At 39.5% G+C, this 27,421-nt stretch overlaps 1 long non-coding RNA gene across 1 annotated transcript in view; it reads right to left on the bottom strand.

Annotated features, from left to right (window-relative positions):
* Positions 1–2,718: 2,718 nt before the first annotated feature.
* LOC122555559 overlaps positions 2,719–27,421 on the bottom strand; it is a 78,239-nt gene continuing 53,536 nt past the window's right edge. The window contains exons 2-3 of the long non-coding RNA XR_006313301.1: positions 5,708–5,766; positions 2,719–2,818 (exon numbers count right to left, since the gene is read on the bottom strand). This is a non-coding gene — a long non-coding RNA (uncharacterized LOC122555559). The remainder of the gene's footprint in view (positions 2,819–5,707; positions 5,767–27,421) is intronic.

The following is a 27,421-nucleotide window of genomic DNA, read 5'->3' as shown; positions in this document are numbered from 1 at the left end:
ATTCCTAACTAGCTTTCTCTCATTTATTCCTCTCGTAATTGACATTTTAATCATTCTGCCATTCTCTGACATTATAATCCATCATCTGACATACTGCTCATCTTTGCAGTTTTATGCTTTTTATTTAAGTTTGATGCTTCCTCTAACTTTTTTAGTTAACCACAGAAGGTTGGTACTCTGTTTAGAATTTTTATTTGTAGCAAGAATATACATGTACTGAATATTCTGAAATATCCCCTTAATCTCTTCTACAGTATCCATATTGTTCGATCCCCTAGCTTAGTATTCTAGTTCAGTCTGCTAGCTCAGCTTTCATGTGCACAAAGTTATCCTTATTTAAAATACTCGTTTTAATTCCAAACTTGTCCCTTCAAACGGAATGTAAAATTTAATTATATTATGGTTGCTGTCACCTCGAGATCCCTTTGCTCTGAGCTAATTAATTAACCCTGTTTACACTAAATGAAGGGAAGGTGATGGCCCAGTGATATTATCACTAGACTCAGAAACCAGGGAATGTTCTAGGGGGGGCCTGGGCTCAAATCCTGTCATGGCAGCTGATGAAATTTGAATTTAATTTTTAAAAAATCTGGAATTAAGGGTCTAATGAATTCCATGAAATGATTGTTGGAAAAACCCACTTGGTTCACTATTGTGACTCTAGACCCAGAGCAACATGGTTGATTCTTAATTGCCCTTTAATGCTGGCCCAGTGTCCCATGAATGAATGTAGAGAAAGATCTAATTTAGCCTGCTTTCTAGTCCGTTCCAGGATGCAGTGTTGGAAGAAATGCTCACCAAAGCATACAACGAACTCTTCATCCAGGCTATCCCTGCCAATTGATTTTTCCAGGTTATATCGAGGTTAAAATCACTCAAGACTATAGCTGACCCTTTCTCACAAGCACTCAATATTCCTTCTTGTACATATTTGTTCTACTGCATGGTTACTGTTGAGGGGCTTGTTGACCACTTTGAATACTGACATTTTTTCCCTATTATTCCTCGTCTCCACCCAAACCAATTTGATATCCTGAATCTCATCTCTAGCTTTGTGCAAATGCCAACCTTGATTAGCAATACGACAACTCATTCTCCTTTGTTCCAAGAAGAATAAGCTTAAAGTTTCTAACTTAACCTTTTAAGTAAAGTCCTCCATATTTACCACTCCAGTAAATATGGTCTGCACTGTCTCAAAGAATTTAATGTCTTTCTTGAGGTGTGGTGATGATAACTGTACTCAAGATTCTACTTGAGGCCTGGCCAGAGTCTTAGAAAGGTACAGCATCACTTCCTTGCTTTTCAGCCCACTGCCTCTACTCATGTACCTAGGTCAACTTCCATGCATGAGCTACACTACCTATCAGTGGAAGTGGAAAGGTTCAGCCAATTTAAAGGCCAGGCCTCAATTGCACAGATAACTTCCCAATAAGAATGGCCGGCAAGTTGGTGAAACCAGTGCATTAGTGTGCGACCATTCAAACCCATTGGCAGAAAGCTGCTTCTGGAGATTAGAGGAAAAACTCCCCCACTCTATCTTAAGTCTTTTAGATTAGGGCCTGACAGAAAATTCTGGGCTGAGTCTTACATTTTGTTTTGGCTAAATCTGACTTGTAAAAAGTTTTTGGAAAGATTTTTGCCACTTGGTTTTGAGAGTTTTCTCACCATATTGTGCCATGTTTACTACCTACCTCACCCCTATTATGCCCCTCATGTATGATTCCAGCCTTTTCTTACTACACATTGTTCCAGGAACAACTCACCATGCACTGGAAAAATGCTAAAAGATTCACACTCCGTGCTATGTGCCACCACATGCACACTCTCACCCTCTCTGTCAATCACCACCACCTCAACTCTCAAAGAAATCCCTATCTCCAAACTCTTGTACCCATGCTACCTTTGAAAGGTCACTGTGCACTTGGACTTGCACTGGCGATCTAGCATTGACTCTCAATGGAAACATCATGGCACAGTGCCCATTCCCTCACCCTAGTTGCTGTTTAACCACCAGGCCACACGGTTTATATGTCCTTAGCTAATCCATCCAGACACGCTCTCTATCTCATTGCTGCTCTGTCTCTGGTGCCCATTGTAGATCCATAGCTTGCCCATTGGAGGAACCTGACATACAGGCAAACAATTGGACAATTCAAAAGATGATCCTTTATTTACAGAAAACATAAGCAGGCACAATCAAAACCAATAAAGGCTACAATTCAATATCACATTGCCAACCAAAGTTTGACAGTATGACCAATAGCATATTTTACATTTCACAATTCTAACCTGTACCCAGCTCTCATCTGTTGGAAGAGGGTTTCAATGGGGTTCAGAAATAAAAACAGTGTTTGAGAAACACAGTAGGTCTATCAAAACCTACTGTGGAGTGAGATACAGAGTTTACGCGTCAGTCCGTTATGTTTCTTCTTCAGAGCTGGGTTTTTGATCCTTAAGTTCCTTAACACATGAAAGGAAGAGAAAATGTTTCTGTGAAAAGCTTTAAATAAAATGAAGAATTAAATTGAACTGAGGATCAGGACATCTTTGAGCTTTGAGGTGGTACTGATTGAGAGAGAGGGCGAGAGCGTGTGTTTGGTGGCACATGCCACAAAGTGTGAATTGAATTTGAAATGTTAGATGTGGGCGGCACGGTGGCACAGTGGTTAGCACTGCTGCCTCACAGCGGCAGAGACCCGGGTTCAATTCCCGCCTCAGGTGACTCTGTATGGAGTTTGTACATTCTCCCTGTGTCTGCGTGGGTTTCCTCCGGGTGCTCCGGACATGTTGCAAATCCCCTTTGACCAGCATCTTCATCCTGCATGTAGAGTAAATGGGTGGTGAAATGATTACCAATTAAGTGTCACTGCATTTTGCAAATGGCAGCATTCTGTACTTGTTGCTACAATGTCCTAGTGTCAGGCAAATATGAATCTGATGCTTTCCTCGATCAAATTGACACTTTGTTCTCACTGGGTGTTGACCCAGTCATTATTTTGTAGGAATTTGTATCCAGAGAATGAAAATGATGGCAGGAAATGCAGCTCATGATGGATGCCATCCATACCAGACTCACCTGTTCACCAGCCTACCTGTCCAGAGCCTCCATGTGGTCTTCCTACCCATTTCAAGCACCCCTTATAGGGAGACCCAACACATTGAACTTTCCCTACAGCTGTCCTCCCTGACCCCTGAATTCCAGCATTGCGCCATAATGATGCCTAACACTGCTCCTCTTTTGTCCCCCTGTGAAGGTTATGGTGATGGTCACTGTCAATAATTACCCTCTCTGCCCATAGCCTATCATGTTCTTTGATGTTGTTTCCAAATGCATCTTGTCTCTTCCCATTATGATCCTTACACCAGCTATGCAATACCTATACTCACCTGCACCCCTTTCTTGATTTTCTCACTCATTGCAAGATGATACCCTCAGATCCTAGAGGCCCACCCCCTTGAAATCTCCTGAAGATAGATGGACCACCAGCACAGTATTCAATCCAGACTTCTGACTGACTTTGGTGAACAGTCCCCGCACATGACTAACCAAAGTACTGACGACTCTGTTTGCAGCCCCCAACTGATGATTTATAATGGCCCTGACTATAAGTGACCCGACAGGACTGATTGCTGAACACTTCCTGGTCTGCACTGGGACAGATCTCATGATTGACTGAGATGAAGCCCGTAGTCTAGGGACAGACTGTGCCCTGTGACTGAGGATATTGGGACCCTCAGCCAAGATATTGGGACCCACATTACCCTCTGACCTCCTGACCGACTAATGATAGCCCTCCCCCACTTTCCCACATGAAATTTAGTTAAATTAAAGTTCAGTGGTTTGCTGCAAAGGAAGCTGGCACATGAAAATTGTCTGTAACCATTTATAGTTCTACGTCCCAGTTGCCTAACTTACTTTGCTTTCTAATAGTTTCACCTGCAAATGCACAACTCCATAATCCAAGCTATTAATGTATATGTTGAAATATTGCAGTCCCATAATGAATCAATCGCTCAAGAATTTGTCACATCGACCAACCAGAGAGCAATCTAGCAGCTTATTAGAATTTGTCAATTTTATCTTTTCAGTCACCATATTTTATGCTTATATTAAATCTTCGAAGTTCCTCCGATTGGCTTCCTGCTAGCGTTTTCTCCTCTTCCATCAATGTGAAAATGGATACAAAGTAGTAATTTAATAAATTTACCATCTTCTTCCTCGAATGTTCTTCAATGTGCCAGGTTCCATTTTAATATACTTTCCTCAATATACTTATAAAACTTTTATGTACGCAGGAATGTTACTTTATAATCCATTTGACACTTCTCATTATCTTCTGAACTCTTTATTGTTTGTAAATCATAGTTAGTGAACAGGATCAGATTCATTTTTGCTTTTGTATAAATACCAATTCTTTATTTCGAATATTTATGAATTCAATTAGTATTTTATAAAAAAAAGTAATGGAAGGAACTTTCCTGCTTTTTTATCCATGATAAGGTACACAATAAGCCACAATGAGAGACCCAAAGATAGTTGAACCAGGATGCTAAAGGTCACAGAAAGTGGTGTTATAAGTAACCTACAATTTATTTCATGAGTTCCAGTGGTGTTTTCTTTCCTTGTAAACTGCTTTCACTTCATAAATGTCCTTTTTTGCAATTCACAAAGTATAAAGTATAACTTCTGGACAAAGAAAATACCCTTTGATGCTATCCAACATACTCAATGTACTTCACACTTCATTCACTCAGTGGCATTGATTCTTGAATCACAGTAGATTGACAAAATCCTGACCCAGAAGCTAAGCAACGTTGACCGATTCCCCAGATGAAGGCAGGGAACATGTGAATTAAGTCATACTCCTGATCAACTTGTTATAATGTCACTAGCTTATGTCTGGGATCATGCTGCCTCTACTCTCAAGCAGAAACAGGTTTATGGCATACGGAGATCTTGAAGTTGAGATAGGACATGAATAAGGGAAAAAAATGGCTTAACGGATGGTTCTTAATTTTTTGAAAGGGGACTTAACTTTTTCAACTTAAATTTTTTGAAAGATGACTTAAGGTTTTCAACATTCCAGTGTTCAGTTCTAATCAGCATTTATCGTTCTCATACTATGAAAAGAATGAGATGCAAATTTAAGACAGCTGAGTACTGAACAGAATGGAACCTTATGTTTAGCAGGATCCTGTCTGGATAGGGTTTGTGTAAATTTGAAATTGGCTGTTCAAGCCTGTAACCACGAATGGGCTTCACTTCACTGCAATGTGTTAGACTTGTAAGCACTTACCCGCACAATTTCCCCACCAATGCCAATCCTCCCCCCCTCCCCCTGAAAAATATCTAATCTCAGAGGAAATAGTGGTCTTGACTAGTGACTTAACAAGACATCTGGTGACCATAGAGGCACATCAAGGAATCTGCAATTTTCAATTGACAAGTTTATAAAAATGTGCTTGGCTTTGTTTCATGCCAAAACAGTTCCTTATGTGCTAAAATCTTTTATAACTGTACACCTTGTTCATATTGTTTGGTTTAAACATCAAAATAGCATCTTATTCAAGCTACTTTGAATATTGGGGGAAGTATGCAAAATGTCAATCATTTTGCCACCAATTACTACTAAGCAGAAAACACAACCAAAACACTGGCACTGTTCCATCAATATTTACAACACTCTGTACATTCTGATTCTGATACCTTTTCTTCTTGAGGATGATTTGCTACCACTCCAATTCAGTGGATTCGCAATGGCTGATCTGCAGAAAGACATGTTGTGTTTAATGGGTTTGGTCAATGGGTTGATTGGAAGTTTGTGCTCTTTCTTCAATTCCTCATCTTTGACTTTGCAGGCACCTGATGCTGTCTTTCAAAATGTTTGGTTGGTCCTCCAGATGAGTCTTCTCTATTTTCATAATTGTGATGTAAGTACAGCTATTAATATTTACACAAGTTTTTGAGCATGGCCTCCATTTAATTTAATGGGGAAGGATAAGTCTAGAGGTCTATTTGCTATTCAAAGAACAAAGTTACCAGTATGTGTCTGGGAACAATAAAGTATTTAATATTCATTGTCCATCACAATGCTGCAGAATGTTCTGGAATTAAAACAATCTTCAGTGAACTTAACACTTCAATGCTTTTGATGACATCAATTGCAGAAGTGGGGGTCTTTTACACTGATGAGAGAAAAGTTTATTTTCTTCATTTGACCTTTCCAAATGGCTGTGAAGTGGAATGCTTCATGTCAAGATATTTCCCTTTGGTGAAGGGAGAAATCAAAACAACAACCCAGGAGTAATTTGGAGAAAACCTAAGACAAAAATCCTCTCCAGTCACTTTATAAACAGACAAATGTACAAATTAGGAGCAGGAATAGACATTCAGCCCCTTTAGCCTGCTCTACCATTCAGTAAAATCAAAAGAACTGTGGATGTTGTAAATCAGAAGTAAAAATAGAGATTGCTGGAAAAGTTTAGCAGCATCTGTGAAGAGAAATCAGAGTTAATGTTTCGGGTCCAGTAACCCTTCCTCAGAATCAATATTGTCTGATTTTGGCCTTAAGTCCACTTTCCCTCTATTCCTGATAACCTTTGATTCCCTGTTAGTCAAGAATATATCCACTATTGTCTTACTGTATTAACTGACCTGCCTCTACCACTTTCTGGGAAAAGATTTCCAATGATTCTAAACCTCTGAGAGAAAAAAAATCTTCCTCACCTCCTTCCTAAACTTCCCCTAATTCTAGTCTCTTCCATAAGGGGAACATTCTTTTAGCATCCAACCCTGTCCAGTCCTTTGTATCATTTCAGTTGATCTTCAAACTGAGGATTGTATTTGCTTTAACTATGGCTTTTCTGCTTTTGTTCCAAATCTTTAAGGAGAGTTTCTGATGCTGCTACTTGTGTTTCTCCACAAGCCTCTTCTTTATTCCCTGTAGAGTATTTATATGCTTAGTGTTGATCATGACGACGTCCGTAACACCACATTTGTCTAATCTAAGTAATGCTAGCCACACTCAAATCTATTCCCTCAACATATCAAAATCTGTTTGGAGCCAGTAGTTTCCTCTGCTCACCTAACACTTGCACACATCTTAACATCATCTTCAAGCTTGCAAATCATTCCCTCACTACCTTCACCAGGTGATGAATATAGACTGGACACTTCAAAGCCCTGAACAGCGATCTCTGAGGGATACCTTTGGTAGCCAGTCTCCAAGCAGATCTGCAACTTTTGTTAACACTTTTTGTAATGTGGATAGAGGACTCTCATGACTTCTTCAGGACGTTAACTTGTGGAGTAACTAATGGAGAAATAAAACATCACATTTTCTGGCCTGCATTTGAACACACACACTATCCATTCAAAGCAAGGCTCTATAGTTTAATAACAATTATGGTGACGTGTGATATAATGGCTAATGGAAAGTGATGGTCTTAGCTTTACCTTTTGAGGTTAGATATGGCTAGTTAAAGAAAATGCTGAAAGGTACGATACCAATGTTGGCTAACAATTTTATTGCAGTGCGAGAATGAAGGGATGCACTAGGAGACTGGAAAGTCCTTAAATAACTTGTTTATACTGGTGTTTCTAATGCAGCGCATTATCTGGGTGATTCTGGGATAATCTCTAATTCTGTTAGGAGGTCTCCTCCTGTCTCTGTGTTCCTATGCAACACATCTCAGTTTCTCAGGACATTCAAAATGCTTTACAAATCAACAGTTCATTTATTTTGGTCTTGTTAGTAAGACCTTGCTGTGTGCATATTGGCTGCCATATGCACCTACCAAACAATTGCAACTACACTTCAAAAGCAATTCATTGGCTGTGAAGTGTTTTGGAATGTTCTGATATATGAAAGGACCTGCATAAAGTTCTCTTTCATAGCCAGGGAATTTATACTTATGTTACAAATTGGTTGCAGGTGTCCTACCTGCACATGGCAAAACCTTACCCTGCTGATGTAAAGCAAGCCAAGGTAGTTCTTGTGCATTGCCAGATAGATGTGCCAACATCTGCAGATATGCCTTGATAACTAATCATCCCTTCTTTCATCTTGAGCTCTTCAAACATGAAATACTGCATTAGAAGCCTTGAAAACAAAATTCCCTCTCGTAAAAGCAAATTTTCCTGCAATGGTTTGGCATAATAACTATCCTGTAATTTAGAAAGTACTGCAGAAATTCTGACAAAGTATACAAAAGCAAATTAAGTCTTCCTCAGTACACTGAAACTCCCCATCCCCTCATTATATGAGGACAAATGAGTAAGTTTGAACAAAATACAGCGGAATTGTATTGACCAATAATTTATTTATTGTTTACACAGAATGTGGAATATTAATGAGAATAGTGGATGTAAATGGATGCAAACAATTCAGTTTATTAGCTGTCAAATGCATCTGAATTATCAAAAGAATTATTATTGGATTGACTGCCCATATACATCTTCTGTTCCTGGTGGTTGCACACCATGTGTCCATAGCAAGACTGAATAGATTATTTCTATTAACTTTAAGATCAATCCAATTTCACTGTGATGGATTATAGTTGCTGTGCAGTTATTTACAGGGGAAGATCGTCATGTGTAGGTCTCTGATATGTTTCCCATGTGCTTCAACACTGTTGAAAAACACACTGTGAAAAGTGATTTGAGAAATTTTTGTATGGTTTTATAACATAATGAAGTTATGTTGATATATCAATGTGCCCATAAGAAAAAGAAATTACAAGACCAGCTCTATGTGCATTGTGCTTTAAAGGAGGATCGAGAGAAGGTAATGGATTTGATGTGGTTAGTATCCAGCCAAGAGACAAAAAACCTTCTCTGGGCATGTGCTGGCTAGATGTTTACATGGAGATCACCATATTCCTGCCAACACTCTAAAGATGTGTACCATTAATCTTGTTTTATGTAGCATATGCTCTGAATTTATGAGCTGTATCTTTGGAGATTCCCCAAGGAGCTTTGAGGGGGTGTGTACATTCACTGACAGGCGCTTCTTTGTAAATTCCTCCTTGTAGAGGATATATATGCTTGTGTGTGCATATGTGTGTGCGCATGCGTCCCTGTGTATGTATCTGTCGCAAAAGCAAAATAGCTCTGACAACAAAACTCCAAACTCCCATCACCAAGAAACTGCTATTTTGTTGCTGCCCTAGATGTTCCAGAGTTTCACGATTCCAAGTTGAATGATATCTAACACTAATAGTGGAGTCTGGTTCATATCATGCACCCTATAAATAGATAGTACATCTATAGTTTGACAATTAACTGCAGCTATCAGAGAGAGAGATGATAAATAAAGGAAAACATTTTTATTGGAGGAGAGAATTTAGAAACAAAATTCAACCACATGCATGTACACTCAAGTGTCGAAGTAAATTGCTGTTCATTCTTTCAAGTTTAACCTAAAGATTTTAGATGAAAATACTGGAATAAGATGACAGTAAAATGTTACTTTCATATTTAACTTCTAGGGATAGAGAAATATATCTCCTCATCAGACAACAAGACCATATGGTATTGCTTAGTCTGTGTCTAGTTAACTCAGCCTTTAACTAAATCATTCACTACCGTATCCATTATGTTACCATTAAATGTAAACCAGCAAAATTTGCAATTCATTACCTTTTGCAAGCCTTAAGGAATTCAAATGGTTAATTTTACTGTTCTGAACCAGTAACCACACAAGCAAACACAACAACAAAATATATGATCATGAACTATATTATTAACCTCAAAATTGCAATAAACGAAATACAGGAAATTATACCATAAGTCAAAATTTTATTTTCATTGCCTATGTCTCCATTGGGATTCAAATTAATAAAAAGAAAGAAAGCTGATCTAATGCATAGAGTTACACCATTGATGTCAGCCAACTAAACATCTCTACTATCCACTCATCATTCAAGACAACTGGAAATAAGTGTCTCGAGAAAAATTCATATCACGTGTTGCATTGGATTGGGTGTACCATTCATGTATTATTAAAATACTTATCTAGAAATTCCTGAAAACATTTCTTTGCCTCCCGTAAACATTGATACAGTTTACCTTAAAGAAAATTGATTCAGATCCATTTCTGATCTTTTTGACAAGTTACATTTATATTACACAGTCTGAGATTAATATAGAAAGTGAACTGCAGATGCTGGAACAACATTTATAATGTGGGAATCCTCTGATTCTTATAATATGAGGAAGTTAAGTATTAAAGCCCAAATTGTAACACTGTTCTTTCTGTATCTGTTGAGAAGAGGCATGCAGAGCTTAAAGAAAAGCAGCTGGATACTCACCAAATGAATATATTTGCTGTTTTTTGGACTGAAGACTATAAAAGGAGGATACGGTTTTAAACTAAGGAGACTATATTGACATGGCTTCAATTTTAAAAATCATATCTACTGGAGTACATTGTGAGTTGTATATAACGTTGCCTTTTCCTAAAACAGTGAGAGCGAAACCAATGAGTTCTAAATTAAGGGACAACTGCTTGATGACGCCCACTTAGTGGGCGGCACGATGGCACAGTGGTTAGCACTGCTGCCTCACAGCGCCAGAGACCCGGGTTCAATTCCCGCTTCAGGCAACTGACTGTGTGGAGTTTGCACGTTCTCCCTGTGTCTGCGTGGGTTTCCTCCGGGTGCTCCGGTTTCCTCCCACAGTCCAAAGATGTGCAGGTCAGGTGAATTGGCCATGCTAAAATTGCCCGTAGTGTTAGGTAAGGGGTAAATGTAGGGGCATGGGTGGGTTGCGCTTCGGCGGGTCAGTGTGGGCCGGTGGGCCTGTTTCCACGGTGTAATGTAATCTAATGTAATCTAATCATGACAATGCTTTGATTGTTCTGAGAAGGTGTCAATGGCTTGTATGGGGTCAGTGAACCAGAGAACATCCAGCCTGCAAATCAAATGCATCCGAAAATCAGTCTCTCTGTCTCTTTCTCCTGTATGAAGATACCAAGAAGTGTTACCAAATAGTGTCCAGTAGCAGCTTGCTGTCTAACCTTTCATCTTTTTAACAAATCTCCTCTTGAAGGAGGAAAGAAAAGAGCTTAATAATAGTGAAAGGATGAATTTTCAACCAGTGAATGAAAGAGAACATCAGAAGTTGTGACAAATTTGTGTCAACAGCAAAGAACTAAAAGGAATTGAAAAAAAACAACTCATCAATGCCTGTGATCCAGACTGGTGCTATCGAACAGTTTTTCCATGATTTTTCTTTTCCTTTTCCACAATTACTATTCATGTTGTATCTGTTCTTGTGTATCTATATAAATGTGAAGGGGAGATTTTGAGAAGGGGTACAGTTTAAGTCTTAGATTTATATTCTGTTAAGTTATAAATTAACAATTCATGTGTCCTTATTGCTATTGGTTAATAGGCATTGGTTACAAACAGGAGAAAGGGAGCACTGCAGATGCTGGAGATCAGAGCTGAAAATGTGTTGCTGGAAAAGTGCAGCAGGTCAGGCAGCATCCAAGGAGCAGGAGAATCGACGTACAAACAATTTGCTTTTAATAAACAGTTACTGTCAAGCTAAGCACAGCCACTCAGTGAGTGTTATCTTTTAATCTGAGTTCATGAATCAGGTAAATTAGAGACTTTGGTGGATAGCTTGGCTAAATCTTTTCACATTTGTATTGACTTCAGGAATAGTGGAGTGTGATGTCTGGCTGAGCAGCACATGTCAATGTAACAGATATGCTTTAGGCTTGTGAGTTGTCCATGCCGACCAAGCCTTCAAATCTTTACCACTCAAAGATTGGACTTTGGAGAAAGGCTAAGTTAAGTTTACCTTTTCAAAATTCCCTTGAGACCAGAAGAAACATGGTTTACACAATGGTCCAGCCTGACGCATTTAAATGAAAACTGAAAGCAGAGAGTACTTGGGCAGGTTCAGCAGCATCATATATAAAGAAAAATAATGATCATTTCAACTCAAGAACATTCCTTCCAAATAAAATATATAGATATATGATAGATTTCTATAAATGAAACAGGGGAGTTGGGAGGAAGACCTAACGAGGTCTGTGCCAGAATGGAAAGATTTACTTATGAAAAAAACATGGTACAAAAGACAAAGGGAGTGGCAATGGCTGTAGTAAAGAAATAAAAGATTTGTCCAGTGTGGGTGTGAATGTAAGAATAATGAACTGCTATGATAAACAAGATGTGGGGACAGGGTTCTGGTCTGAAATTGTTGAACTTGTTGTTGAACCCAGATGTCCGAATTGAGCCTAAACAAAAGATGAGGTGCTGTTCCTCCAGATTGTATTGAACTTCACTGGAACAAGCACTGTGCTGCAGGCTGTCAGCATTACTGTACTGTTACAGGTCTCTAAATCCAGCTGTAGTTACTCACTGGCCAATTCAAGGCAGGGTCTGTGGGGAATTCCATCAAAATTATTTAAATTCCATCAAAAATTAATGTACATTTCAGATGGATCCTGGATACCTGGAGTGTGTGTCCCGCTACACTTCTACTGGCATTTCAATGAGGAGGAAATTCTAGACCTTGGCTGTACTTACATATTAGCTCAGCATTATGACAATTCAGTTACTGCTTCATACATTGCTAAAATTGGTGCACAAATATGCCCACTTAGGAAATCTCAGAATACATTGTGTGTTCTTTTCCCTTTTGTAGTTAAACCATGATGTTGAATGTCTTGGATCACATCATATCCATCAATGCAAGTTATTTCATTCAATCATGAGCTTCCCAGGTCACATATCTATGCAAATGAGTTGTTGTTTGAGCTACCCAGTGAATCACAAAGCAATCAAGAGGGGTGATCCTGCCACTTCAGGATCTTCAGGGTTTGAGTGGTCTGGCTCCATATTTAAAGACCAGGTGGACACTTTTTCAGACTGCGAGCCAGAAAAGTCCTTTCAGTCTGTGGTGATTGCTTTTGCAAAACAAACGATGTCTCAATTTGCTTCCTGTTACACAAAACCTGTAGCTCTTGTTAGATGGAAATCACAGAGAAACTGAACATTCTCTCCCAATGAATAGAATCAAAAGGTGATAATATCGCATCCTTCTTCTGGATTAGTGGTGCTGGAAGAGCACAGCAGTTCAGGCAGCATCCAAGGAGCTTCGAAATCAACGTTTCGGGCAAAAGCCCTTCATCAAGAATAAAGGCAGTGAGCCTGAAGCGTGGAGAGACAAGCTAGAGGAGCCTGAAGCATGGAGAGATAAGCTAGAGGAGACCTGAAGCATCCATCCAGCCAGGACACAGATGGTAGCAAATTTCAGTGCCAATGGACCTCATCACAGGGATGGAAGGCAGTATACATTAAGGCCTATCTTGCAAGCTCTTCATGCTTGCTAGCAGCTCCTGTACCATTCCCATCACACTGAATCCCATTATTTACCAAATTGCAGGAGAACTGGCCCATAACTGCATTAAGAATAGCAGAGGAGTGATGGATTTCAAGCTCCTCACCCACTTTGAGAAAAGGATCATCAAGTTGGCATGAGAAGACCAGGAGATAGACTGCAGAAGCCGGAGAAGTCCGAGTCAGTAAAGTGTAGAAAAGGCACAGCAGCTCAGGCAGCCTCAGAGGAGCAAGAGAGTCGACATTTCAGGCTGAAGCCTTCATCAGAAGACCAGGACCATTTCTGTGTTGACAGTAGATACCAATAGGCCAGCAACCTAATAAGCAATATTGCACCCTGTCCTCCTTGGATGAGTACCAATGCTAACAATTTGCTCTGCATAAAATTCTTTCTGCTTTCACCAACTAATGATTTTTCTTCTTTTCCACTCGCAACCCATTGGACCCTCAATGAAGAAGTGAGTACAGCCCAAGTTACTTTTGACCAATATCATCTCTAAGAAGATCCTCTGTGAAGACTCCGGGATGCATTGCTGAGGCTTTGACTTGCACCTTTAGCAAGGAAGAAGTCCATCTCTAGATTGTCAGAATGTCAAATAGCTGCCAATTGCTTGCAAAACTGGCAAGTAATTTGGATCTTGAAATCGCCAGCAAATTAAGGAAGATTATGTTTTCTGTCCAAAGTAAAACAAGTAATTGCACATGCTAGAGATCTGAAACAACAAAACAAAAATTGTCATATAAACTCAGTACATTGGCCAGCATCTGCAGAAAGAAAGCAGAGTTAAGCATTTTAGTCCTATGACCTTCTGCTCAGATGCTGCTGGATCTGCTGAGTTTCTCCAGCAATTTCTGTTTTCATATGTTTTCTGTCAGCTTTATTAAGCATGGACACATACTGGAAAGTAATGGTGATGGTATGAATAGTTGAACACTTTTTAAAACTGTGTCCTACATATTGGAGTGTAGTTGTACTCTATTCAGTAAGAAGTGAGATGATCCCCCAGATGGGGTCTACACTTCATTTTCTGACACTCTGGAACTAGATTGAAGATGGTTCCTATGGCATGCTGTCACTTTTGGATTGATATATATCTAAACTGTACATAAAGCTGTTAAAATAACTATATCTTAAAACATCAACTTTGTAAAAGCAGGGAGAGTAATACATGGGAGAGTAATACATGGGAGAGTAATACATGGTTTAACCAAGTGAAAGAAATGAGATTATTGATCTTTCCATGTAAGGTGGTGCATCTGGCCTTTTAATTAAAATCAGTAAAAAATAGGTCAAACAGGGTAAACCTGATGATAGTGTTTAAAAATCAATTAGACAAGCTATAATAACATTACAGCATGGTATTACTTTCCTTGTGCGTAAACTGAAGTGTTTAAGTAGATTTTCTTTTCATTCATTCATGGGAAGTGGGCATCACTAACTGGCCAGAATTTATTGGCCATCCCTAGTTTTATTAGATATAGATTAGATTCCCTACAGTATGGAAACAGGCCCTTCGGCCCAACAAGTTATACCACCCTCCAAAGAGTAACCTACTCAGATCCATTCACCTACCCTATATTTACCCCTGACTAATGCACCTAACACTTTGGGCAATTTTGCATGGCCAGTTCACCTGACCTGCACATCTTTGGATTGTGTGAGGAAACCGGAGCACCCGGAGGAAACCCACACAGACACAGGGAGAATATGCAAATTCCACACAGTCACCGAGGCAGGAATCAAACCCGGGTCCCTGACACTGTTAGGCAGCGGTGCTGACCACTGAGGCACCATGCCACCCTTCGCCCTTGAGAAGGTGGTGGTGAGCTACCTTCTTGAGCTGCTGCAGTCCATATGTTGTGGGTTGACCCACAATGCCCTTTGGGAGGCTATTCCATGATTCTAATGCAGCGACAGTGAAGGAATAGCAATATACTTCCAAGTCGGGATGGTGAGTGGCTTGGAGTGGTACTTGCAGGTGGTGGTGTTCCCATGTATCTGCTGACCTTGTCCTTCTAGATGGATGTGGTCGTGGGATTGTAAGGTGCTGTCTGAGGATCTTGGGTGAATTTCTGCATCTTGTAGATAGTACACACTGCTGCTACTGAGGACTGATGGCGTAGGGAGTGGATGTTTGTGGGTGTGGTGCCAACCAAGTGAGCTGCTTTGTCCTGGATGGAGTGTGGTTGGAGCTGCACTGAAACAAGGTTTTGGGTTTTATCCTAGGTTTTGGAAGTCATAAAGCTGGGAATTATTTTTTCTATTATGACTTTATTTCTTTCTGTGGTTTGAATCAGGCAAGTACAATGATTCAATGATTCAATCATTTAATCAAGACTATTTGAAAGAACGCATAAACACTCCTCTAAATGAGATGCTTATCATTTATCTGGGAAGTGGTTGCTCCTGTTCAATGAGGAGACTAAAGTAAATTACACATTTTCACTTCTCCCCAGGTGACTTGCCTTCCAGCACAGATGACTAAATTTCATAAAGAGAATTTTCCAATTCTGATCGACTGGAACCCCTGATCTCTGCCATTTGGAGAATATTTGGATACACACACACAACCTTGTCATCAGCAGCTGCTTCTGTACATCCCATCACCGCCAGCCTGCTCCTTTTACAGCCCATTCCCTGCTAAAATGAGACAGTTAGTGTCCAGCTGCCATGTTTATGTGTCAACAAGTTGCAATTTTATAAACATGTTCACTCTTGTGATGAGATCCACTGAAAGCATTCTTATAAGTGTTTGGTATTCTCGGAAGCTTTCACACTCCAGGTACATGTTAACAGGTTGGTTGTGCCTGGATATATCATGGTTGCTTATTGGTCAGTCTAATGAGAATTGATTTCAGCTATAGTATTATTACAAACATTTCAGCTAGTACCGGGATAACAAATCCTTCTGTATCAGCTTTATGTATCACTTTCCACAAGGTAGTGTAAGAGGTTAATACAAATAGAAATTCAAAGGTATTGGAATCTGTGTGCTTTAATCAATTCAGCTTCTATAGCCACCAGCAACCATCACTTCAACAATTTCAAAAATAATTTGGAGATAGTTTTGTGGTTGGATTTGACTGTGAGGTTGAAGTAACTGCACAAAGCACATGACTGTAAACAGCTGTGGAGATTAACATTTACTTAAATATTGCTAATAAAACCTCTGATATATTTTAATCAGCAATAAGAAACTTTGTTTATTACTAGAAATTGTCATGATAAAATGTCAAATCAAACCGTTCTAACTAAAGATTGCTATAACCAAACCATTAATTGCCTGGAAAATAATATTGACATTCCAATTGTCATTAAACTATTATTATGGTGATATCACAGTCAATCGGTGGGCTTGGGTTGCACATAATTGAGGGGAAGCTTAAGTTCAGTCCACATCAGTAACACGGCTGTAGGCAGTTTGAGCCTGGGAATTGGCTTCATTATATGTTACATACTTGTAATACCTATTGGAAGACTACTTTACTTTTAAAAGGCAGCAGGGAATATGGACACTGCACCTTGACTAGATGGACTCCAGAGAGGTCAGATTTGTGCTAACCACATACAGATTGAGACTAACTGTATGTCTTATCATGTCTCTGGAAAGTCATTAACATGCAATAGTCTTCCCAGGTATCGGTGACAGCTCTCTCCATTTCAATTGAAGAGACTAAATGAACATTGGTTCTGGTTCCGTGAAGATGAGATTTCAAGTACAGACATTTAAGAGATTACTTATGGTTGGAATGTTGCTTGGATATCATTTGTTCTCCATTATGTGTCAATTATATCTACAATCAACTCATCTACAATCAAATCAAGGGAATACATCAAGATCAATGCTTGGATAAGTACATGAATAGAAAAGGTTTGTAAGGACATGGGCCAGGAGCAGGCAGGTGGGACTAGTTTAGTTTGGAATTATGTTCAGCGTGGACTGATTAGACTGAAGTCTGTTTCTGTGCTATTTCACTCTGTGACGAAAACTGCTGTCACATGATTGAAACTAGCTGGATCTAGCCAATAGTTTGTTGTTTCATAAGGGCAACTCAGTGAGTCAACCTGGGAAATGACAGGGAAGCCAGCTTTTATCCAGCAAAAGATTGGACCCGGCCTTGTTAAGGAGATGGGTAGAATTAATTAAACCTCTGAGTTTAGAAATTGACGCTGCAGGAGCTCAGCCGTAATTTCAATTGATAATAGAAGATATTTCAAATCTGCATGGACTTTAGGAGACCAAGACGGAATCCATCAGGCTTACAGCATTTCAATTACAATCTGAAGGACTGTTCAAGGACGTGACATGTTGCATTTACCATTTAAATAATTTAAATGCATGTATTATCATCAAGATAATACGTTTAGGAAGTGTGAGAAGTAAGTGTTGCAGTTAAATTTCAGTTGTCATGAAAAATAAATATTTATCTTTTTAAATTTAACTTTATATGTTTTATGTCTGTTTGTTAAATTCAGACCACACAAAGGGAGAAAATATGTCTCAAAAGAAATGCTACATAAGTGACACAATTTGCTTCTTGGCAGGAAGGTCATCTAGTAATATGACATTGCAGTGCAAGGAAAACTGGCACTTTACCTACCAAGCCTCCTTCCCAGTTGATGGTACCTCCACTGTCTTCCAAACCATCCCCCTTGCAAATGATTGTATTACACTTAGTCTCTTCATCCAAACCATTAATGTGGATTGTAAATATTTGGCACTGATCCCTGTGTCATGATAGTACGTATAGTTCACCAACCTGAAAATGACCCATTTATCCTGACTGTATTACCTATTAGCTTGCCAAATCTCTATTTAAGCTCATACATTTCCTGCAACATCATGAACTCTGATGTTGTAATTGTTCATGTATTACCTTATTAAATGCTTTTTGAATATCCAATTAAGCTATATTGCTTAACCATCTTACTTGTTACATCCTCAAATAGTTCTAATAACTTATCAAACTTACAAAAGACAGCTAACAGAACACAGTGTCACTGATTCAACACGCAGAGAGATCTTAACTGTATTTCTCAATTTCTTCTGTGATATGCCAATTTACTCAATAACATTGACTTTGATCAACTAACAACGATTCTTGAGAACTCACTGCATTCAAAAATGCGAAAGACTTTTCCACTAGCAGTTCACTTTCATGCCAGTAAATTGTTACAGTCTAAAAAGAAGTGTTAGGAACAGAATGGTTCACAACTTTAATCATTCCCACCTGTATATATGCCATCTGGGGTTGTGCCACACACCAGAAGATAATCATTACGATCGTATTTCCCAAATGGAATACTGTGCATGGGTCAGAATTTTACTTGGATTAAGTATGTGTTTAATCTGCGGAGTCTAAGAGAGCTGTGTTTCATGGATTTCCTTTCATTCAGATCAGCTTGCACACAGACATCAAAGCAGCATTTGTGAGCTGATGAAAGTTAGTAATAAAGAGAATAATGAATTTTCTTCACTGAACACAGGAAGTAATTATTCCCATCCCCACTCTCACCCAATCTAACAGATATCAGTACTTAATGAGTACTTGTTTGGAGTAATAATATTTTCTTTTGATAAAGCTGTCTTTCTCTGTTTCAATCACATTAGAAAGCTTTAAATTTTTCACAAATTAATTATGTCTCCATGCAATTCTCAAATGGCTCAGGAAATGGGGAATGATAAAGCTGTCTTTCTCTGTTTCAATCACATTAGAAAGCTTTAAATTATCTAATCTAATCTAATGTCTCCATGCAATTCTCAAATGGCTCAGGAAATGGGGAAATGGTGAATCTTTGGACAAGCGTCATGAATTGAATTTTCTACTTCATTCTTCAACTTGTATTGCTATGTGATTGTTACTGAAAAGGCCACCATTTGTTATTCATCTCTAACTGCCCTCCATTGTGACCATGAGCCTTCACTCGACAAAACTCTGGAGGAACATCATTCCCTTTAAAAGTCAGAGTTGTTTCAGTGGGATCAAACAATTGCTTCCTAAAAATAAAATGTTTTTATTTTCAGTTTATTTGAATTTCAGGGAATTGGCCCTGTCAGAGGCACTTAACATTACTATGTATCTGGATGCATATGAAGGCCAGACCAGGTAAGGATAGCACATTACCTTCCCTCAAGGGAACAAGATGGGTTTTAATGTTGAATAATTGAAAAAGAAACAACTTGAATAAAATGTATAAGATCCTGAGATGACCTGACAGGGTAAAAGAGGAGAGGATGTTTCCTCTTATTGGTGAATCTTGAAAAGTCACTGCTTAAAAATCAGGAACTATGCATTTAAAACAGAGATTACCCAAAATAAAATTCTCAGAGGGTCATGAGTCTTTGCAACTCTCTTTCTGAGAAAGGTGGTGGGAGCAGACCTTGAATATTTAAAAGCAAGGTAGATAGATTCTTGATAAGCAAGGGGTAAGAGGTTATCAGGAATGGGCAGGCCCGGAGCGTCGAATCTCCTGTTCCCTGGATGCTGCCTGACCTGCTGTGCTGTTCCAGCAATAAAGTTTCAACCAAGATAGATTCTTGATAAGCAAGGGGTAAGAGGTTATCAGGAATGGGCAGGAATGTGGATTTCAGGCTACAATCAAATTAGTTATATCTTATTAAAGGAGCAGCAGGCTTATAGGGTGGCACAGTGACTCAGTGGTTAGCACTGCTGCCTCACAGCACCAAGGACCCGGGTTCGATTCTAGCCTCGAGTGATGGTCTGTGTGGAGTTTGCACATTCTCCCCGTGTGTGTGGGTTTCCTCTGCGTGCTCTAGTTTCCTCCCACAATCCAAAGATGTGCAGGTCAGGTGAACTGCCCATTGTGTTCGGTGATGTGTGGTTAGGTGCATTAGTCAGGGGCATATGTAAAGTAATAGGATAGGGGAATAAGTCTGGGTGTGGTACTTTTCGGAGGGTTAGTGTGGACTTGTTGGTCCACACTGTAAGGATTCTATGATATAGTTTGAATTGTCTACTGCTGCTGCTTGTTTACAGGTTCTTATGAATTGTAGAGAGGTTCATTCAATTAGTCATCACCTCCACACCAATTAGATCCTTTAGGAAGGATATTTTGGGCCAAACCTTGGCAAGAAGAAGGGCATTGAACATTACTTGGGAATGGACATGAAAATATGAAGCCATAGTGGCGTGCCAATAACAATTTCACACTTTTGGTGCAGACAATCTAATTGCTACAGTCAGCAAGTTGCACCGAACTAAAATAAAATCTGTAACAGATGTGGTCTGTCGCATCTGCCCAAAAGCTGTCCAGCATTTCTTGATATCCACAAAACACATGTCATCAATGGACATTGGGTCTGAGTGTGCAGGAAATCTGGTTTCAAAGGCTAAGCCAGACCCCAGAACAAAACACAAATGACCAACAAAACTGGCAGTAAGGAAAATGCTAAGAAGGTGCACAAACACATTTGTAAGGTTCAGATTCTACCTAGTGAAAGGCAGAAATGATCAAGGTTTTGGTAGTTTAACCTGACACACCATATTAATAGGAGAAGGTGATCCAAAGCATTTAAAACCACTAATGGTTGAACAGGTAAGAGAGCAAAGTTGAGAGTGTGGTTTTAGAAAAGCACAGCAGGTCAGGCAGCATCCATGGAGCAGAAGAATCATTGTTTCAGGCATAAGCCCTTCATCAGGAAAGCATCTACAATCCTCACTTTCTCCAGTAGGAGGGCACTCTAACAACTAAAATTGGCCTGAATTACCCAACCTGAAAGAAGTGCACCTTGGCACTGTTTCTCACAGGGTATAATGGTTGACCAATTCCATGAATTAGCAGAATCACACTGCAGTGTCAATATCTAATTTCAAGTTGACTTCCTGAAATCTTCTGCCTGGTGGATGCTAATAGTGAAGCAGTGCCATGACTACCAGTATGGACAGATCTCAGTCTGTCTCAATTCATGCCATTCCAATCATACCCACAGAGTAGAATGAATCACATGTGATGCAATCAAATCAGGCAATGATCTCAAAGGCTATTACTCTGAAGTGAAATAAAGTCAGGTTTGATGATGATTGTATCTGATATGTTGAGCAGAGTACCTAACGCACGCAAAGACCAAAAGATTCTTCTTGATCTACACGATGATAGTTTGGATTATGAAGTTTAAGATATTTTCAAGGTTCATCTGTTATATTTTCACCAGAGAAAGTGTGAATAGTTACAATAATCTACTGCCAGAGATGAGCAACTACAGGATTTGCAAAGAATCATTATTCAGGGATGCCGGACAGGTTCTCAAAAAGTATCTGAGAAGAACTGAAAAACATCTAATGCTAGAGACCACAGTGCATCAGACAGCATCCACAGAGAGAGAACAAGCTAACATTTCAAGTCTAGATTACTCTTCATCAGAGCTCTGGTCTGCTGTGATCTCCAGCATTTGTCATTTTCAGTACAGATTCCAGCATCTGCAGTAATTTGCCCCTACAAGTATCTGAGAAGATATGTTTATTTTAGCCATAAGAAATAAACTTGGTAAATCACGATAAGTCTTTTCAAAGGCAAATGATTCTTAATACCAATACATCATTCCAAGGTATCATCCATGTTACATTAGGGGCATGTGTATTGAACACCCAACACAGTTAACACATGAATCTTGTGTACTGTCCATGGATGTATTGGGATATTCAATAACTTTTGAATTCATGTGAAGCAGGCTAAATGTATCAACTCTCAACAATGAGGGGAACTTTTAATCCACACAATGTTCTATGCACTCCTTGAATGAAAGAAGCAACAGACCTATTCTCAATGCACAGATTATTTCTTTAAATATCCTAACAACAAATGTGACCATCACTGACATGATGAACACTATTAGTTTATTTGGTATTCTGGAATGGATCATGTCAAACCAGGTACCCAAGTATACTGAAGAGTCAACTAGACCCAAAACATTAGCTTGCTTTCTCCCTGTAAATGCTGTCAACTCAAAAAGCCATTTAAGGTACGTATAGTAAATTCAGAGTGACCCATATCATCCACCTATACTTAAACAGTTTGATAGGATGTGGGTGGGATGAGGGTGATGAAATAGGGGTCATTATAAAGGCTACAGAGACAGAGGCAAGAGCTTACTGATAACAAGGGAACAACAAACCCCAGCACTGATTATCCTGTTCATCCTATCCCCATTTATCAAGGCACCACTGGTGGTCCAAAATCCTGCATCAGCACCTTCCACTCTTCAACTGAATTGGGGGAGGATTTGCTGCTCCCAGGGGCCTGATGCAAGGTCTATCCCATCTGACTTTTCAAAACCCAAGTGGGAAACATGTTAATAGAAAGCAATTCCTTATTGAGATTGTTGTCATGCTTACAATTATACTTCCATCATCTATCTTCATTCTACACTGTTTTAAAGCAGGGAAAATATTACATACTGTCTTGCTGACATATTGTTGTTGGCCCAGAGGTTACAACTATGACAATATTTCTGGTGAATACATAAATTAGACCATCATATGTCCAAACTGTCCAGTGACAAACTTATTCCAAAAACTTGCTGATTAGGATATGTTACAGTGAGTGTAGTAATAAGGTATGCATGGCATAGCTAATGCCAAAATGAATCCTGTTGCAACAAAATGTTGCTCTTAAAAAAATATATTTTAAGAGTGAATTGATGTACGGAAACAAGTGTAAATTCAAAATAAACAGAACCTGATTCATCTTTCAGATGAGTTTATTGGATTTGACTGTGATCAACCATACCTATGAGCTTTTATAAGGAATACAGAAATTAAAACGTTTAACCTTCAGGTGCTTAAACTCCTGTAATATTTCTGACTTGCTATTTGGATTGTTATAAGATGTAAATGCTAAATTATCCATATTCAAGCTTAAAATATAAACCATGTGATTTAGGTTCCCTACAGTGTGGAAACAGGCCATTTTGCCCAACAAGTCCACACCGACCCTCCAAAGAGTAACCCACCCAGACCCATTTCCCTCTGACTAATGCACCCAACACTATGGGCAATTTAACATGGCCAATTCACCTCGCCTGCACATCTTTGGATTGGGGGTGGAAACCCATGCAGACACGGGGAGGATATGCAAACTCCACACAGACAGTCACCCAAGGCTGGAATCGAACCTGGTACCCTGGTGCTGTGAGGCAGCAGTGCTAACCAATGAGCCATGGTGCCACCCTTTAAACTGTGAATGGGACTTTAAGAAACAAACAGAATGCTGGAGAAACTCAGCAAGTCTGGTGCATCTGTGGAGAGAGGAATAGGGTTAGTGTTTCAAGTCTATTACTCTTCTGAAGAAAAGTTATACGATCTTTTCTCTCTCCAGAGATGCTGCCAACCTGCTGAGTTATCCCAGTCTTTTCTGTGTTTATTTCAGATTTTCAGCATTCATCATATTTTGCCAGCAACCTTTTCTGTTGTAAATCTGTTTGATTAGTGTTATTTTAAATTTTATAACAATGACTCCAGACACTGTTGGAACTACTTGACTAGCTGATTTTAAAACAATTTGAGGATTGCACAAATATTCCTTAAGTAAATCTTGAATTAGCATGTTATAATTACACAACAGCACCAGTTTGTCACACTCTAAATCAATTTGGTGATCAAGGACATTACTGTTACTACTAATATCACTAAATGTTATGCTCAATTTTCATGGTGAGGGATGGAACTGTTCAGCATTTTCAGTGAGGGAAAAAGAACAGAGCAACACATCAATTCTGGGCAATTAGGGAGCGGCTGAAACTGAAGTTATGCTTTAGTTTTCTGGGGCTTTAGCATCATAAATTGAGTATATGGGATATTTGTGATATTGCATTAGCAAAGGTCTCTAGGAAAAGGAACAATATTAATTTCTTCTCTATATTTACAAGAAAATAGTAAGAGGTTATTTTGTACCACTGTTTTACTATTGAGATTGCTTCATGCATTGGATATTGAATTAATTGAATTTAGTTCAATTCTAAGAAGGCATCTGGTATGCTTGGTCGGTGCATTGAATATAAGCATTGGGAGGTCATTTTGCAGCTGTACAGCACATTGGTTAGACCACTTTTGGAATTCTGCATTCATTTCTGGTCTCCCTGTTATAGGAAAGATGTTGTGAAACTTGAAAGGATCCAGAAAAGATTTACAAGGATGTTGCCAGGGTTGGAGCATTTGAGCTACAGGGAGAGGCTGCATAGGCGGGAGCTACTTTCCCTGGAGCATCGGAAGCTGAAGGGTGACCTTTATAAAGGTTTATAAAATCATGAGGGGCATGGATGGGGTGAATAGCCAAGGTTGTTTCCTGAGAGTGGGGGTGTCCAGATTTAGAGGGCATAGGTAAAATGGGAAAGATTGAAAAGGGACCTAAGGGTCAGCATTTCACACAAAAGGTTGTGCAAATGTGGAATGAGCTGCCAGAGGAAGTGGTGGAGGCTGGTACAATTACAATATTTACAAGATATCTGGATGGATATATGAATATGAAGGGATTAGAGAATATGGGGCAAATGCTGGCAAATGGGACTAGATTAATTTAGGATATCTGGTCAGCATGGACAAGTTGGACCGAAGGGTCTGTTTTCAGGCTGTACAGCTCTATCACTCTATGACTCCATGAATCTATAACTTATTCTTGTGAATGATGGGATTCGTTTGGTCTGGTCGTCTATACATAGAGTGTTTGTCTAACAGCTGTTGCTACAATCTGAACCCCAATCATGAAAACTGACCTTACCATAACATTGATGGGAGATTGTGGAATGCATGGAGAGATTAAATAAATGGAGCTCATCAATTATCTGTTATACAACCCATAAAATATTCTTCTGTGAGCTCGGCATTCTCCTGCATTTTGATATTCGCACCTTTATATAGTAGCAGATGTTTCTGATTTAACTCCACAGACCTTAATCCATTTTACTGCCCCACTTATACAATCTTATCTTCATTATATGAGAGTTGTACCACGAGTACTGGAGTTTACAGCTTTACGATTAACAGTTCACTGCTGGAGAACTGATGCCACTACATGATTTCTCAGAGTTTGTAGAGATGAGTCTGACAACAAAAAGAAATTGTTTAAAATGTATTTATTAAAGCAATTCATACTTGAACCAAAGAAATTGAGTATGCATTGGTGATTGATAATTTTTCCACAGTTAGCATAAGTCACACACAACTCACCTCCATAGAAATCATTTCCCATTTTGATTTTCTGTCCAGTCAAAGATTGGGAGGAAGAGGGATGGAGAAGCTGCAGAAGGATAAGGGCATTCCATTGGAGGGGGAAGGGTGGTGTTTGAGGGCAGGTGAAATTATATTGCCATTCTTGTCCCTGTGCTATTATCTTGAAGTTGTTGATATGTTGACATCAAAATTATTGTGACTTCACCTCACCCCTAGCTCTAACTTCTTCTGGACAGATATATTCTTTCCCCTCTCACAAATATCTACCAAGGTGTCTGTGTCTTATCCGATTGGGGTGAGGGACGACTAGAAAGTAACATTCCTTTCCCTGTATGATGGGGTACATCATGTTCAACTTGAGAATGGCGGGGTACAGACATCAGGAATAAAAAAAAAATGAGAACGAGGTTGATTACAGAGCATGGTGAGTACCTGTCAAATAGTGGATTCAAGTTCCTGAAATATAAGGTCCTCAACTAGAGCCTTGGGCAGGATGTAGGACAGAAGATGTGCAAACTTAGTCATATCCATTAAAGTTGAACTGTATACACCAAATATGTCTGCACTGTAGTTAGTGCCTGTGTGCCCTCCCCACTGCCACCATCCCCCATTTCTCTCACTAAACCCTCCAGCAAACACTGGCTTCCACACAAACACAGTCTAAGGCCACAGGCATAGTAACATCAGGGATGATCTACCATTGCCAGCTAGTAGTTGCCTCTCACAGCTGCCATATTTCTCAAAGCACACCATCTATCCATTTTCCCTCAGGGTAGAATCACCAAAGCTGCTCCCTGATCCAAATGGACAGAAACCATGTCCTTAGCACAGGATGGATTTACCACAAGGTCAGCTGAATGTGGCATCCACTTCTCCCAGCCACTGTCACTCATGACTACACTTAGAGTCATCGAATCACAGAGATGTACAGTACCGAAACAGACCCTTTGGTCCAATTCGTCCATGCTGACCAGATATTGCAACCTAATCTACTCCCATTTGCTAGCACTTGGCCCATACCCCTCTAAACCATACCCATCCAGATGCCTTTTAAATATTGCAATTGTGCTAGTCTCCACCACTTTCTCTGGCAGCTCATTCCATACACATGCCATCCTCTGTGTGGAAAAGTTGCCCCTTATGTCACTTTCATATCTTTCCCCTCTCACTCTAAACCTATGCCCTCTAGTTCTGGACTCCCCCATCCCGGGAAGAGACTTTGTCTATTTACCTGATCCTTTAATGGTGAAAATCTTCGAGTAATAGCTTGTTAAATCTTTTGCTATTTATCTTGCTACATTGTTGCCATTGTGTCATTTGATTTTTTAAAAAAAACTCTTTTCAATAGTTATCTCTGGAACCTCAGTTCTGAGGAAGAGTCGTGCCGGAGTCAAAACATTAATTCTCCTCAGAGTTTCTCTCTCCACACATGCTGCCGGGCCTGCTGAGTTACTCATGATCTGTGGGTGTGTAATTTGTATTTGTAATCCAATAATTTCTTTACTTTTTACAGCAAGTCAAAGGACAGATTGCTGGCAACTGTGCAAGGTCAATGGTGGCAGGGCAGCACCTTGTGGTGATTCCCAACTTTTGGCATATTTCTTCCTTAGCACAGATCATTGGATTTTGTTTTTGCACTTGAATACAATGAAGCCTTTAATTCGTCAACATTTTGTCAGCAGGTGCTGGTCTGATAGGGTCACCAATGAGCAACCACTTGGACAAATTATCCCATAGTGTGTCCAGTATCAACAGAACCATTTCACTCAGTAAAACTGGATAGGAACACAGGCAGATTTATTTCCTTACTACTTGCTGTAACCAAAGGTCAACTGTAAAATTCAAACTACAATTAACTAACTTAACCCAGGCTGGGGAA

This window comes from Chiloscyllium plagiosum, chromosome 12 (assembly GCF_004010195.1).
Source record: "Chiloscyllium plagiosum isolate BGI_BamShark_2017 chromosome 12, ASM401019v2, whole genome shotgun sequence".
In the NCBI taxonomy this organism is placed as follows: Eukaryota; Metazoa; Chordata; class Chondrichthyes; order Orectolobiformes; family Hemiscylliidae; genus Chiloscyllium; species Chiloscyllium plagiosum.
This window is presented reverse-complemented; position numbering and strand designations above follow the sequence as displayed.